The sequence below is a fragment of the Pteropus medius genome, unplaced genomic scaffold (genome assembly GCF_902729225.1).
Source record: "Pteropus medius unplaced genomic scaffold, Ma_sr-lr_union100, whole genome shotgun sequence".
Classification (NCBI taxonomy): Eukaryota; Metazoa; Chordata; class Mammalia; order Chiroptera; family Pteropodidae; genus Pteropus; species Pteropus medius.
Genome location: NW_024349796.1, coordinates 18622589 through 18638037, shown reverse-complemented (window position 1 = coordinate 18638037; position 15449 = coordinate 18622589).

Genomic DNA, 15449 nt, shown 5'->3' with positions numbered 1-15449 from the left:
CGCTGGGAGAAACCGACTCGGTCTCCAACCTGGATTCGCAGAGATCGCAGACTCAGAATCTTCACGCGCTGCCATATTTAACAAAACTTTTTTAGAAAATAAATAGCAGAAAAATGTAACAAACATTCATTTTCGCAGAATTAGCAACTTTCCGTGTTTCGTCGGCCTTTTTCCCGTATGTTTAAAAACAGCGCGAGTGACGGGTGCACACGCTCTTCGGAAAGCACATCACAGAGGGAGCGAAAACCCCCTCGGGGCACCCGTGGCCTCGCCCGTGTCCACTCGGGGAAGGCCCCTGGCGACGTCGCCGTGCCCCCTCGCCAACCGGACCCCACAGAGGAGCGCCGGAGGCCACCGCGGCTGCTCTGCTCACATGTCCGGGCCGGGCGGGCGGCTCGTCTCCGCTCCACGCAGCCTCGTGAGAGGCAGGGACAGGGGACAGTGAGCGCGTGAGCAGACAGCCTCCGCGGTGGCTGCGGGACGGGAGACTTACTGGGACGGCTACTGTCGCCCGAGGGTCGGTGTCCCCAGAGCCACACGTGGACACTCAGCCCCTCAGGCGCTGGTGCTGGACGGCGCCTCCGGGCCGTCCCGAGAGCAGGGCCCCCCGAACGGGCCCGTGTCCGTCAGGGGCTGTGGGAGCCCAGCCCCCCGCCCATGGGGACAGTCAGTGCAGCCGGACGGACGGACGGCCGGGAGGTGGACGCGGGGCCGTGAGTGGCGCACGGAGGGGCCCCGAGCGGCTGCTCTGGTGACACGTCAGCAGCAACGTCCTTTTACTGTTTCTGCTCGGGATTCGTGGGGTCTCGAGTCCGCAGAGGGGTGTCCGCCAGCATCTCCGGTGTCCTTCAGTCTTCGGCTCCTTAAACGTCACCTCTGTCCTTCGCCTCCCTTTTCCAGTGACCCCAGGGAGAAGCAGGTCTCCCGGAACCCTCTGTCCGGCCCTTTGTCCCGCATTTGCCAAGTTTTGCTGCAGCTCCCGGGTCATTTCCTAACACGACCAATGGGTCTTCGGCCAGCGCCGGCCACGTGAGCAGAGGTGGCTTGCTGGCCTCCAGCTCACGGGACCCGCGGCGTGGCGAGCGTTCAGGGTCCAGAAGTGGGGGAAGCGTCTGTGACAGCAAGAGCCATGGTCGTCAGCCCCCTCCCACCCTGGGCCACTGTGGACATCACTTTTGCCCCGTCACCGAGGGCCGACGTGCTCAGATCCCACGTCGATCAAATCGGCGGGCTGTGAACCTGAGCACGGAGCAGTGGCCAGGGCCGTCAGGCCCCTCCTGGTCTGTGAGGCCGCGTCCTTTCCAGCTGCATCACCCACGGGGTGTGAGAGGACGTCGCCCGCCGTGTCCCGCCCTGTGCTCAGAAGCGGACGTGGCCGTCCCAGAGCCATGCCGCGTCGGCTCCCCACCCCCGGGCACGGTGCTCGTCGCTTCCGGCGGGAGCTTCGTTAATCTTGACTTGGGGCCCACGGTGGTCACACTCTACCCTGCTCCTTTATCTTTCAGTGAAATGGCTCCGGGAAGCACGGTTATTCCTGGCGACCACCGGGTGGGGTGGGTGGGGACTCGGCTATTTGGTGCCCAGGCTCCCCATCCCCCAATTTTTAGCCAGGGGCCCCTGGTTGAGCCCCATCAGCTTCTGCCTCAGACTGTCCCTTCTCTTCCCTTTGCGTGTGAGACATACAGACACAGGACAGGGGCCCAGGCTGCGCTGGAGGGCCCTGCGGGGTGCCAGCCCGTCCCAGTGCCTGAGGGGGAGGTTCTCTGGGGGAGGTGAACTGGACCTTTGGCAGGCAGGTGGGATCTGCCTTCTGCTGAAACAGTCAAGCTGTCAGGTCACTGGGGGAGCTTAAGTTAGTGGCTTGACCGCACAGGGACCAGGGACCAACCCGTAATCTTTTGTCCTACCAAGAGCTGCTGACAAAGCTCACTTATTATCTCTTTAAAGAAATAAATTTGTATTCCATTTATTTGCTTCTTAAATTAGGAACTGTGAACATAAAACTTTATCAAATAAGCACAACAAATAATAAAAATGCAAAATTCGGACTGGTGACAACGTGGACAGCAGACAGAGAGCAAGGCTGGAGGGTAGGCAGCGAGGCACAGGCGGGGGGGCGAGGGGTACAGGCGAAGACCCCGCTCGGGAGGTGGTGGCCGTCCCCGTGGCCCTTGGTGACATCAGAGCCATCTTCTTTCCTAGCTGCAGGCACAGGCTCCGTCCGAAGGCCAGAGAGCCCATCCCTAAACCTTCCTCTGGTTTATCTGCCTGTCGAGGCAAGTGCCTCGGCTCGGAGCCTTGTCACGGGTCCTCGGCCCGGGGTTGAGGACCTGGTCGCGCTGCTGCTGCTGGCCCCCTTCACGCTGTGCCTCTGCCCCTCCCACGTGCGCTGGCCTGCCTGTCCTCCCTCTGCAGCAGACGCCTCGGCTCCTCTGCTCACCCCGTGTTGTGTGGGGTGACACGGGTGTCTCCGTGTTGTGGTGGGAGCCTCTGAGGTCAGGGGCCACATCTTGGTCACCCTCATACGTCCAGTGACTAGCACAGCCTCGGGACCTGGTAGATGTTTCAAATGTTTGACAAGGAATTAATGAATGAGAAATGAATGAATGAAGTGACCGTACCAGCTTCGTGGCCGACCCTGGGGAAATCAGGTCCTGCTTCCAGCCTCGGTCACCGCGTCTGCCGGGCCCGGCGTGTCCGGGGGCCTGCGTCTTCGCAAACACCCGTGGCTGCTGCAAACGGGCCAGCGCCTGCTGGGCGTCCTCGCTGGACACCTGGCCCCTTGGAGCACAGGCCAGTGCTGGCAGCCGATGACGGACGCAAGACTCGCATGAGGAATTCAGGCCACGGGCAGAGCCACCACCCCCGCTCAGCAGCTCGAGGGCCCCAAGTCACAGCACAGCCACAGGGGAGCGTTATCGATGGCCTGACGCCGAGTTTGGGGACCCGCCGTCCTCACTCGTAATTACGAGGCACAGGATTATGTAAAGGGGCAGAGCTGGTCGCAGGAAAGAGAGATGCTTTGTGCCCGGCGGTGGCACCAGTGAGCTGGGGAGGGAGGCGAAGCCATCCATCTCCGCAAAGCCCTTCTCACGCCTGATGTCCTGCTCTGCGGTGGGGGAGCCGCCAGGTGGTCCCCTCGGCTGCCTGGTGGGCAACCGGCCCGACGCCACCCTGTGCCTTGGGGCTCGGAGCTGAGGGTCCCCAAGGGCGTGTGGCCTTTTCTTGACAAGGAGGGGTGCTGGGCAGAGAGCGGGCGCGCAGTGCCATCGGCTGGAGGAAGGAGCGGGTGACGAGTGGGTTGGTGAGTGTGTGAGGGCAGGTTTTGTGCTGGGCTCTGGCGTAGTGTTTGCTGAATGACGGGCTGACTCGAACGTTTTGCACACGTGTGAGACGGCGGCAGGAAATGAGGCGCTGGGCAGCCCGGCGTCCGGGGAGAGGGCCGGGGCCCGTGGTGAGTGGCGCGGAGTGTGGACTGCGTGTCACGTCACCCAGGCCGGGCCTCGGGGTGGGCCTGGGCGTCTGCGCCTGGCAGACGCCTCTGGGAGGCTGGACGCCCGTGGCCCCCGGGCTGCTGCTCGGGCTGCTGGGGCGGCCGCCTGCCTTTGGCACCTGCGCCGTGCTCTGGGAGGCACAGCTGTGAGGCAGGGCAGTGAGCGCTGCTGTCACAGGTGCGGCTCGAGCAGGCAGCTGACCCGTCTGCCTTCCGGCTCCCAGCCCAGCCCCTGCCCTGACCTTAGGGGAAGAGCGGCCACCGCCACCCGCAACCTCTCTCTCAGTTCGTTTTCTTTTGAAGACCTGCCTGCCGCGCGCTCGCTGGCGCCCGGGCTCGCCTGTCACTGGCTGTCACAGCACTCCCCGGGCTGGACCCAGATGGGCTAGCCGTGTCTTGGCTGCCCGTGAGCTGGAGCCATCTGTTCCCGAGAGGGACCCGACATCAGGGAAGGGCAGACAGCCCTCAGCCCCTCTGGGTCAGGGCGAGAGCTCAGGGCAGCTGAAGCTTCTGGTCCCTCCCGAGGCTACGCCACGGTCCTCGCCATGTGCCACGTGCCACGTGCCCTCGTCTCAGCCACCTCCTGCTGCTGCTCTGTCAGCAGGGACCCCCACCCCTCGGTCCCCATGGCGAGGAGTGTCCTGGAGTAGAGACAGGGCGGGAGCCATGCCGCTTCTGTGGGCAGCTGACCGGCTGACCGTGCTGCGTTCTCAGCGGGGAGCAGAGCTGGGCTGCAAAGTCCCCTCAATGAGCCCAGAGCAGAGCAGAGGTGGGAATGAGCAGAGCCAGCGTGGAAGCCAGGGACGGCCACGTGCGCGGCCTCTGAGGGTCGCAGGCTGGTGTTTGACACTCCAGGAGGTCGTTGCTGTCCCCCACCCCCAAGAACTTGTTCTTTTGCTGAGTGACTAACCGAAGGCAGCTACCTCTGTGACAAGCCAGAGGCTCTGGGGACCAGGGAGCTGAGAAGCGCCAGTTCGACCCGAGTTTCAGCTCAGCCAGCCGTGTCCCCGGCCTCGGGGGCCAGAGCGTCACCGGGCGTGAGGCGGGGCTGCACACCGCAGGGTGAGGGGTGGGCCAGCCGGCCCTGCAGGAGGGCAGACACACCCCCAGGCGACCTGGCTGCCCACTGCTGGAAGCATTTGGCTGCGCATTCCCTGGGAAATGAGAGCTTTTAGGAAAAAACTAATGACGAAAAAAAAAAGTCTGAGGGCTGCATTGCGGTGCCCGAGCCAGGGGTATGGGCCGCTCGCGCTGTCTGAGGCTCCAAGCTCCCGCGCCCGCCTCCCCGGCCAGGGCCTCCTCGCCCCCGACAGCTGCTGCCACAGCCCCGGGGGCCACAGGCGGAGGAAGCGGGTCACCAGCCATCCTGCCGCCCACTCCGCACTGGCCCGGGCAGGATGGAGGGGCATCGGCGGAGGCAGAGGCAGAGGTGACAGCTGGAGGGGGACAGCGGGGGGCACAGTGGCCTCCGCTGCGTCTGCGGCCTCTGTCACGACACCCTGGTCCTCTGTGACACCGAGGGTGCGTCTCGCTGTGCACCGCCGCTCCTGACACCATCCCATTTCCTCCTCTTTCTCTCCAACGAAGGGGGCCGGGTGGCCTTTGTCACCCCCCGGCTTCGTTTCCTGGCTCAGGGACGCGGAGCCGTCAGAGCTGGAAGGGACCGTCAGGGTCCCCCCCGTTCAGTGCTTTCGTTCGCAAGGGGCCTGAGACCCGGGCAGCAGTGACTTGCCAAGGTCACTCAGTGGCTGGGCAGAGCTGGGCCAGGGCAGAGCCAGATGTGGTGCAGGAAGTGGGGACACGCTGAGCGACAGCAGGCGTGAGGGCCCCAGGAAGCTTCCGCTGACTTCCTGCTGGTCGGTGGACGAATTTCTGAGAGGCGGCAGTGCTGGCAGAGTGCCGGGTGCAGGACCAGTGTCCCCACACCCTCAGCGGGCTCCAGGACGCTGGCCCCCGACGCCTCGGCCCTCACCCTCCAGAGCCCTGTGCCGGGGCCGGCTCCAGCCCGTCTTCCAGAGCTGGTCAGGGACGACAAGGGCTCCCAGGGCCTCAACTGTGCTGCTGCCGCCTGGGGGTCAGAGGGAGGCCAGGCTGCGGTATTGCCAGGACCCCAAAGCCAGCCCTGGGCTCTGCTGTGCAAGGGAGCAGACCAGAGGCCGTGAGCCACCTGTCCACAGAGCCGTCTGGCCGCTGCCTCTCTGACTTGTCCCTGGGGCCACCAGGCAGACCCCAGTCTCTCTGCCACGGCTGAAGAACCGAAGAGAGAGCAGCTCTGTCCCCAGGGACTGGGCTCCAGGTCGGCCTGGCCGGGGACAGAGGCCTCCAGGTCCTGGGCATCTCTGGGACTCCCCTGTGGGCACGGCCCTTGCATGGGTGGCCGGATGGGCCTGGGCTGATGAAGAGACTTTGTGCCACTGACTGCGAGACTGGCCCCGCCTGTCCCACCCTGAAATGTGAACTGAGCGGCTTCCAGTTAGGGGGGGCCACACCTCTCTGGATGTCCCCTTTCGAGGACACAGACTCACTGGGTCTTGTCCAGAAGAGTTTGGCCAAGATGGCGGAGGCAAAGTCTGAGTCAGAGCGGAAGGGGCACTGGAGGCCAGATGCGGGCAGAGCAGTGAGAAGCCCGTCTCCCCGCACAGAAGCCTGTCCTTCCGCGCAGGGTCTGGGGTTCAGAGGGTCCAACCTGCCCAAGTCGCGTCAACGTCAAGCAGGTGCCCCACCCCCCAAGAGGCCCTGAGGTGACGGTGGACAGAGAGGCTGACGACCACTGCACAGCAGCCAGCTGCCTCCTGCTTTGGCCTCAGGCTGCGTTGTCCCAACGCACGGGGCCGACTCCTGTCACCGAGTGCCCCGTCCATGTCAGACTGATGCCCGAAGCTGGATCTGGGACTGTCTCCTGTGGAAAGGCAGGTGCCACACTGGAGGAGGAGAGACAGGAAAAGCTCGGGGGTCTGAGGCGGGTCCTGGGAAGACGGGATGGAGGCTGAGCCCCCGACACTCCCTGTCACCCCCATGTCCGCAGGCCCCGGTGCCTTCCTCTGCTGTCCCCGCCCCCTGGACACGTGCCTGCTCCCAGCAAGCCAGGCTTCTGAGCGCGGGTGCCTCTCAAGTCAAAGCACGAGAGGCATCCCCTCCCCAGACACGTCGCCCCCTGCTCACCGGCCCGGGTCTGAGGGTGCAGCTTCCCCAGACAGTGCTCCAGCCGGATGTCGGCTCTGAGGGACACCACTGCAGACTCCGCTGTCACTCGTCGTGTGGCTTACTTGAAAAGGTCCTTCGAGTTTCTAATTCTGTGAAATGGGGGGAGTAGTGCGCCCACAGAAACATGCTCCCGAAAGCTGTAGGAAAAAGGCAGGAGCCCCCGGGGCGGTCAGCCTGACAGACGGGCTGCGCTGCAGTGGGCAGAACTGGTCAGCGCTGGAGACCAGCGGGCAGCACTGCTCCCGGCCGCGGAGGAGCCAGCCTGCCGCACGGCTCCACGCGGCGCAGGGCGCTGCCGACCCCTGAGCCAGCGCGGGCGGCCGGGGGATCCGTGCTGCGCGGAGGGACAGGGCTGCCGCCCGCTCTATCCCGGAAGCGAGGGCCGGAAGGGCCACTGGGTGAGGCGGGGGCGAGGACGTGGATGTGGCATCCCCGGGGGGAAGGCTGGGAGCAGGGGGAGCTGTCCGCTCCTTTATGCCTTCAACCACACTCCATTGCCGGCAGGGGCTGACGCGGCCGTGCCCGGGATGGCGCCATCAGTCTGTCCTTGTCCCTTTCATCTCTGTCCTGTCATTGAACTCCTCATTGTCGGTGAGAGAGCTGGGGCTTAGAGAGGGTACATGCCTCGCCCGAGGTCACATAGCACCCAGGTGGCACTTTGCGGATTTGAAGACGCCGAGCCTCAGAACCCTAAGGTTTATGTCACTCTGTGCCAGGCTGTCCTGTCCTGGAGCTTACGGTCTAGTGGGGGGAAAGTAAGGACAAGAAATGACAAGGGGACAAGTGCTGCAGAGAGAAGCACAGGGCACACGAGGGACAGGCGTCGGGGAACAGACTGGCCCGTGAGGGGCTGAGGCAGGCACATCGGCACGTGCAGAGGCTCTGGCGGGAAGAGCACGGCCCTTTCGAGATCCGCCGGACACTGTCACTGCAGCTGGAGCACAGAGGGCGAAGGAGCCAGCGCCAGGTGGAGCCGGAGGGTGGGAGGGCCACACGGAAATGCTGGACGGGGAGCCTGCAAGGGGGCCGGCAGGAGGGGGTGGAGCTGAGGCCGCACACCCGCCAGCCGGGTCCCCAGCCCCCGCTCCACACCCTAACTCCGCACCGAACCTAACAGGGCCTTGGAAGCCTTTGGGCGCTTCCGGTGCCTTGATGGAGTGACAGGTCGTCCCTTCCTGCCCGTTGCCACCTGGGGTCCCAGAAGACCCAGGGAGTGAGCTCAGGGCTGTCAGCTGCTATCGCCGCCCTGTGGCTGGCCTGGGGCATCTGAGCCCACCTCAGCTGCCGCTTCTTCAGGGACCACAATGCTCCCACCTCCTGAATTTAACCCAGCTTCCGAGATGTCCCCTATCCTTCTGTACCCCATCGGAACCCCCTGCCCCAGGAGGGCAGAGAGCACGCCGCGAGAAGCTCGCACATCGCACGCAGCTGTTCTGCGGGGCAGCTGGCCCCGCACGGATGCTGAATCTTCTGTAATTGGACCCTGTTTTCCTGGGGCAGCTTCGAGCAAAGCTCAGGTATCTTTAGATCCATTTTACCGGAAGGAGCCGCGGGAGTCATTGTCTCCATCTCCCTGCGTCCAAGCAGCACCGCACTGCAGACAGGAGGGTGGAAGCTGCCCTGGCCGGCAGGTGAGCGCCCTGGGACCCTCAGCATCAGGAAGCCGGAAGCCTAACGCGAATGCAGCGCCTGAGCTTCCCGCCCTTCTCTCCCTCCTCCTGTCAGAAGCAGCTCCCGGAACTTCAGAGAGAAGCGTTTCTCTCCCCAGGGAGACCCGGAAGCGGGACAGCCAGGTGACAGGTGCGGGAGGCCCGCTGCGTGTGGCTGTGGAGGTGTGGGGGGCCCCCGGCGCCCTCCTGCAGCATCTGACCTTGAGCCCGTAGGCCCCAGGTCTCTTTCCCTCTGAGGAAGGCGCGGGTCCCGGTCCTGCCCCCACCACTCGGCCCCGCCGCATGCGGTGGCGGTGGCGCGCGCGCCCGCACTCGCCGGCAGCCTGGAAATCCCCGAGTCAGCTTTTCCTGCAGCCCAGGGCCGCCGAGGGGGAGCGCCTGCCGCAGCGCTGCGGCGGGGGGCGGGAGGAGGGGAGCCCGGCGGCGCCCAGGCAGCGGGAACCCCCGCGGCGCCGCGGGCTCGCTGGGGCCCAGCCGCCCGGAACGCCCCGAGTGAGGCCCGCCCCGGCACCGCACCGTCGCTTCCTGGGTGAACCCCACAGTGCTCAGGCTTCTGAGTACGAAGAACGGAAGCAACGGATGTGGCCGCTGCTGAGGGTGGGGGACAGGGGGCCGCGCGGGAGGGGGTGCGGCCGCGGAGGTCAAGGGCGAGGGCTGGGAGCCTGACACCAGCCCAACTCCGCCGCCGAGCGGCGTCCTGGGGTCGAGGCAGAGGGGGGCGCCAGGCTCGCAGCCCCCGCCGCTCCGCCGCCTGCCCGAGCCGGGCAGGGGGGGGGCCTCGCCCGCCCCGGAGGGAGCGAGCGGGGCGGGAGGTGGGAGGCGGGAGGCGCCGCGTGCCCACGGCCGAGGCCGGGCCCAAGGTCCTGTGCTGCAGACACTCTGCCCCCGGGGGCCCTCGGCCCCGCTCTGTCATCCGCGGGGTGCGGGGGGGGGTGCGGAGCCCTGCGCGCCAGCAGGACTGCACCCTTGGGACCGAGGCGGGGTGGTCGCGGTCCGAGCTCTCGGAGCGGAAGCCCCGCCCGCGCCCCGCCCTTTGTCTCCATCACCCCTCCCCCCACTGTCCCTCTCCCTCCGGACTCTGGGAGCCTTCGGCCTTGAGCCCTGACGCTAACCGGCTCCCTGCGGCCCCGCCCCCTGCCGGTCCCCGCACCCAGGACGCTCCTAAAGCCGGTGGGCGCTGAGGGCGTTGCAGGAGCGGGCGGGGACCCCTCCGCATCGCTCCGGGGGCGAGGAGCTGGCCCCGCCACCCCAAACTTCTGCAGGGGTGCGCCAGCTGGAGCCCCTTTCCCCCACCCGCGTCCCCTCGCTCACGCCTCCCCTCCCCGCCACCCCGTGCGGAGGGGGCGCGGAGGAGGACCCCGCGGCGGGGATCGCCGGGGCTGGCGGGGCCGGGCCGCGCCGCGCCGCGTGCGGGCGGATGTGAGCAGCATGTCAGGTGGCGGCGGGGCAGCGGCTCGCGCTGTTACTACCGCAGAGCGCGCGGCGCGGGCGCCGGAGCCGCAGCGGCCGGCGGCGGGAAGGGGCGAAGCGGACCCCGCCGTCCCGTCCCCCGCGCTGCCCACGAGCCCGGCCTCGGCGCCCGGACGCCCGGGGTAAGAGGGACGCCCCCGTCCCCGGCGAGGCCGCGTCCCCGAGGGCCTGGCGCGTGGGCGGTCGCCGGTCGCTGGACCCGGACAGTCGGACTTCTGGGCTCGGCGCTCGCGGCGGGATAAACTGAGTGCGGGACGGAGCGCGGGGCGGGCTCTGGAGATCCGCTCGCTCGGAATCGCCCGGTTAGTCCCGGGGTAGGGGGTCCCGAAAGTCCCCGGGGACACCCCTCTCTCGACCCGGTTCTCCTCGCGGGAATCGGGGCGGGCGCGGGCGGGGGCGGGGGCGGGAAGGCTACGGCGCCCCGGCCGAGAACGTGGGAAGGCGGGGGTCAAGGCAGTGCGGAGAAAGTGGGCGCGGGGAGCCTGGGACCCCCGTCCCCCCGCAGTGGGGAGGAGCCGGCGGGCCCACGCGCGGAGCTCGCTTTCCTCGGCGCCCCGCGCCCCGCCGCAGCCGTGCGGGACTGGGACGAGCAGCGGCATCTTCTGCCGCTTCCTCTCCCGAAACTTTCTCGTTCTCGTCAAACGTCGCGGCTGGGTGAACGGAGATGGGGGGGGGGGGAGCGGGGCAAAGCTGAGGGTCCAGCCACGGCCCGCGTTGGTGAGCTGGGTGGGGCAGGGAAGGGGCGCCGGGCAGTAAGAGCGCATGCTCCGCTCCGGCTGCTGTGTGACCTTGGACGAGCCGCTGCACAACTCTGAGCGTCAGGGTGATGGAGGCGCGTGGGGGCGAGGATGGGGACCAGGGCTCAGGGGCGTCGGGTGCGCCAGGCCTCGGGCGCCTGTCCCCAGCCTGGCGCTTAGGGGGCTCCGCCTTCGGTCCGGCCTCTCTGCCTCTCTGCGCGAGCTCGCGTCCCCTTCCTGTGCGGAGCTGTGCGCGGGCCTCCCGGGGCTGGCAGGAGCCTCTGTTCTCGCCTGGTCTCTGTCCGTGGACAGTGTGCCTACCCCTCCCGGCCTCGGCGTATTCATCGGAAGTGGGGCTTTGGAACGGAGGGTGTCCGAAGCCTCTCTCAGCCCCTACGCCGCGCCCCAGGGGTGCAGCGAGGCCTGCTGGGGGTGCAGCCTCACCAGTAGCATTCCTCCTGGTGGCCTGGCCTCTGGGGACTCGGTAGCTCCCCTCCCCCAAAGGCAGCAAGGTGGGCTTCGAGTCCCTTCCCCCCATCCTCAGAGCCTCCAGCAGTGGGGACAGCGGCAGCTTGGTGCAGCGTCCTCTGCGGGCGCAGAGCCTCGCTGGACAGCTCCTCGGGGAGTCCTGTGCGCTGAAGGGGGCTGTCAAGGGCCCCCCAAGGTCACTGTCTGTCCCTTGGCTCTAAGCAGGCTTGCATCCACCCCAGACAAGGACGACTTGAAGGGGTCCTGATCAGAAAGCTCTGCACTGACAGCCCGCAGCTCCCCAAAAATCTGGGGGGGCGGAGCCAAAGTCTAGGCCCCCTCTGGTTCGTGTGCCTCGTGAGTCCCCATTTCCCTTTTCTCTCCTGGACATGGGGAGGGTTGACCTAGGTGACCCCCCAGGCCCTTCCTGCCCAGCAACTCAGGCTGAGGTCTGAGGACAGGAAGTGGGCTTGGCTGGGCGATGGGGCCAGTGGCCTCCAGGACCCTCCAGTGCACTGGCCTTGTGCCCCCAGCAGAGACACAGCTCGAGACAAATGCCCCGTGCGAATGGAGCCACTCCAGGCCCTGCACGCCCAGCAGCGTCCTCAGTCCCCGGCCCTGCTGGGTGTTAGCAGGTGACCTTGAGCAAGTTACTGGACATTCTGAGCTTCAGTTAGTGGTGGCACTTTAGGGTTGTCGTAGAATGCTTAGTGCCACGTGAGCCCTCTGCGCCCTCGATGAGTGGCAGCTGCACTGGCAATGATGGTAAAGGCTGGCAGCAGGCAGCAGGCAGCTGGCACCTCTCGGGACAGTGGCTGTGGGCAGCAGGGGAAGATTTCGGGACTTGCAGGGTGATCGCCAGAGCCACCTTGCGGATAGAGGACACCAGTCTGCTCCCACCCCCGCACCCCCTCCCTCTGCCCGCCTCCCCCTCCTCCCTCTGCCCCAGCCCCTCTCCTCTGCTCACTCCTCCTCCTCCCACTCCTTTGCCACCACTCCTCTGCCCTCCCCTCATCCTCTTGCCCCCCGCCCCCTCCTCCCTCTGTCTCTCGCGCCCTCTCCCTCTTTGCCCTCTCCCTCACTTTACCCCTCCCTCCCTCTGCTCTCCGCCCCCAGCCTCTCCCCAACTGGTAGCAGAACCTTCTTGAGAATGAAAGAGCCGGCCCCACTTTCTGTGGTCTCACGCCGATGCCCCTGCTGTGTCCCCGCTCTCTGCCACCCTGTTTCTCTGTGGCTGGGACAAGGCCGGCCTTCCGCTCACAGCTGCCCCCCCGGAAAGAGTGGGCTGGGACGAGGGAGGGCTCTGCCTCCATGGGGGGTCCCGACCACGTGCCCTGCCGGGGTGGGCAGAGGTGTGGCAGGGCCAGCACTTGGGGTCCCCGGACGTGCTGTGTGACCTAAGGTGGCCACAGCCCCTGGGCCTCGGTTTCCTCATTTGTGAAGTGGAAGGTTGGTTCGGGTGAGTTCGTTCTAACCCTGTTGGTCCCGCCCTCGCCCAGGCTGAGGCCGGGTGTGTGCGTGTGTGTGTGTGGGCGGTTGTTGGTGCCCTCAAAGCCTCGCTCACTGTTCCTCGGGCACGGTCCTGCGACAGCTTGAGGCAAGTGTGGCAAGGGCCTAGCTTTGCAGGCAGACGGATCCAGGTCCTCACCGTACTCTCTCCTTATTGGCTGTGTGACTCTGGGCAGGTTCCTGGACCTCTCTGAGCCCCAGCTGTCTCATCTGTGAAGCAGAGTCATACCACCCGCTTGTTAGGGGAAGGGTGGGGACAGGCCTGTGCGCCAGCTTCCTGCTTCCCCTCCCCACTGCCCACGGCTGTGGCTTCGGGAGTTTGCAAGCTCTGCCCTTGACCCATGGCCTGTGGAGCGGGGAGCTGGGCCACAGGAGCGGCAGGCTGAGCGTGTCTGTCACAGGGAGGTGTGGAGGCTGGCAGAAGGCTCCTGGCGGTGGGGACGCAGACTTGATGTGCAGCCCTGTGTCCTAGGTCAGTGATGAGGGCAGTGTACCGCAGCAGGAGGTGCTGACGGGCGGGGGGTGTCATCTGGCCCTGGTTTTGATGAGGGGGAAACTGAGGCTCAGAGAGCGGAGCCCCTTGCCCAGAACCACACGCATGCCAGCCCACCTGCCCCTGGGGACCCTGGCACGGTGCTGTCCCCCGCCCCCCCCCACATGCACCGAACAGCTACGTCTGTCTCTCCTGAAGCCAGAACATGAGTGAAAACGCCTTTGGTGCCGTGGAAGGGACACGGGGTTTGGGGGGGAAGCAGCTCCTGCCCCAGACGCTGCGGTCATCACATCTTCTATGCCCACCTGGCAGATTAAAACTCCGAGTGACAGGACGAGCGCAAGGGGGCCCCGGTCAAGGGGGCGGGGGGCAGGGAGGCAAGTCCCCAGCCATGCCCCACTGCCCAGCTGGGGCCCCCGGGCAGCTGCAGTGCAGGGGGGGTGCCGGGCAAGGGGCCGGGCCCTCCCAGGCCGTGGAGCGAGCTCTCTCAGCCATGTCAGAAGCCTGCTGACAGCCGTGCCCTCTGAGAGGAAGGGGACAATGCCAGGCCCCTGCTCTCAGCTCCACGGGCAGCACTGAGTAAAAGAAAGTCAATATTTGCCCTGTGCCGAAGGACAGGAAGTAGGTCTGACTGGGGGAGGTGGCTGCAGCCCGGGCCCTGGTGGGCGCTGCCTTCCGAAGGGGGCTCTGGGTTTGCTGCATCACATAGCCCTTTGTGCCTCGGGGACACCCCGCTCCCCGCTCCCTCATAGATTCCCTTGTTGTTTGGAGGAGTGGGGCCGGGAAGGCTCTGCAGAGTGCCTGGCCGTGGGACAGATGGCTCACTGACCCGCCGAAGCCTTGAGAAAGGCTTTCTCCCCATGTGGCCCCCGAGCCCAGGGGACATGGGGACAGTCCTTGGCAGGTCAAGACCAGCTGGGAATGAGTTTTCTCTGCCCGTTTTGTCACCGTTCTGTTTTTCTTCTCTGCCCTGCTCCCTGCTCTCTGCGTCCTGAAGTCGGGGCGGGGGCGTTGGGGGAGGAGGGCCGAGACCCGCAGCTTCTCCTCGGCTGAACCCTTGGCAGCGGCCGGACACCTTCGTGGCCCTCCAGTGACGGCCCTCTCACTGGGGGGATCGCGCCTCAGTGGTTTAGCTACCGCACTGGGCAAGTCATGGGTGACATTGCAGCACGAAGGCTCGTGTGAGGTTCGGAGGGACTTCCTGGGGCAGGGGCACCGCAGGGTAAGTGGGCGCGTCACGCTTGCCTCCCTACTGGGAGAGGAACCGCTGTTACTGCCCCCAAAGAGGCCACAGTGGTGTTCCGGTGCCACCCAAGACCAAGCCTGGTCCCGTGGCCCAGAGTGACACCCAGCTTTGCTCTAGCTGAGTGACTGAGTGACAGTGACTGAGTGACAGAGGCCCTGGGCCTGGCCTCCGTCCAGCCAGCCCTGGCTGCAGAGACACTGCAGCCCGTGGGGCCGTGGGTGTCTGTCCCAGAGCTGCCAGCTCTGCCTGGCTGCAGCCAGCTCCCCGCTGCTGGCCGGAGCTCGCTTCGGGGCGGCCGGCTGCTGGGGGCACATTGTGGCTGTCCCCATGGCCCGCAGCACAGGGCCAGGAAGAGCACAGCCCGCTCCCTGCCATGGGCTTCCTGTGTCTGTGCTCCACTCTCTGGGGGCCGGTGCCGAACAGGGCTGCCCGGGCTCAAAGGCCAGCTCCTGCGGGGGCTCGGCCGAGCCGCTCAGACGCGTGGTGCCTGTGAAACAGCCTGTGCGCACGGGGTCGGCGCGAGGGTTTCGTGCGATGACGTTTCTATCAACCTCCAAGAATCATCAGCCGCTGGCACGCGGCGCTGTAAAGCTCATGCTGGTTCTTAAAACTGAAAAAGACGTTTTGCAGCAAAAGGAGCGGAGCAGGGGAGAGGGCGAGGCGGGCGGGGGTGGGGCGAGGCGGGCGGGGGCGTTCGATCGGAGGAGTCGAGGACCCACGGTCTCTGCCACTGAGTTGCTGCATGTGGCCCAGGCAGGCTGGCTCCTCCCGACCCTGGACCTTCGTGGTCTCCATGTGAAAGTGGGGACAAAGATGACCGTCGCCTCTGCCAAGATGTCCTGGATCCAGTGCGGTGGGGCAGGAGATGGACGCGGTGGCCTCCGCTTACGGCCTGCAGGCTTTCTGGCCGAGGCCCTGGCCGGTCCATCTTGTTACCAGACCTGGCGGGTGGCTCTCCCCACGGGGACCCGGGTGGCTCTGGGCTGAATCTGGCCTCTGTGTCTGCTGGTCCTCGCTGGCCGGGAGAAGGGATGGCGGGGTTGAGTCCGCAGGGTGCCCGTGCTCCTGAGGCCCTGTCTTTCCCCTGCCCCGCCACCCAGGCTTCCTACAGAAGGTGTCGGGCCTGGTCTGCTGCCTGTCTCCTCCTGTGACCTCGAGC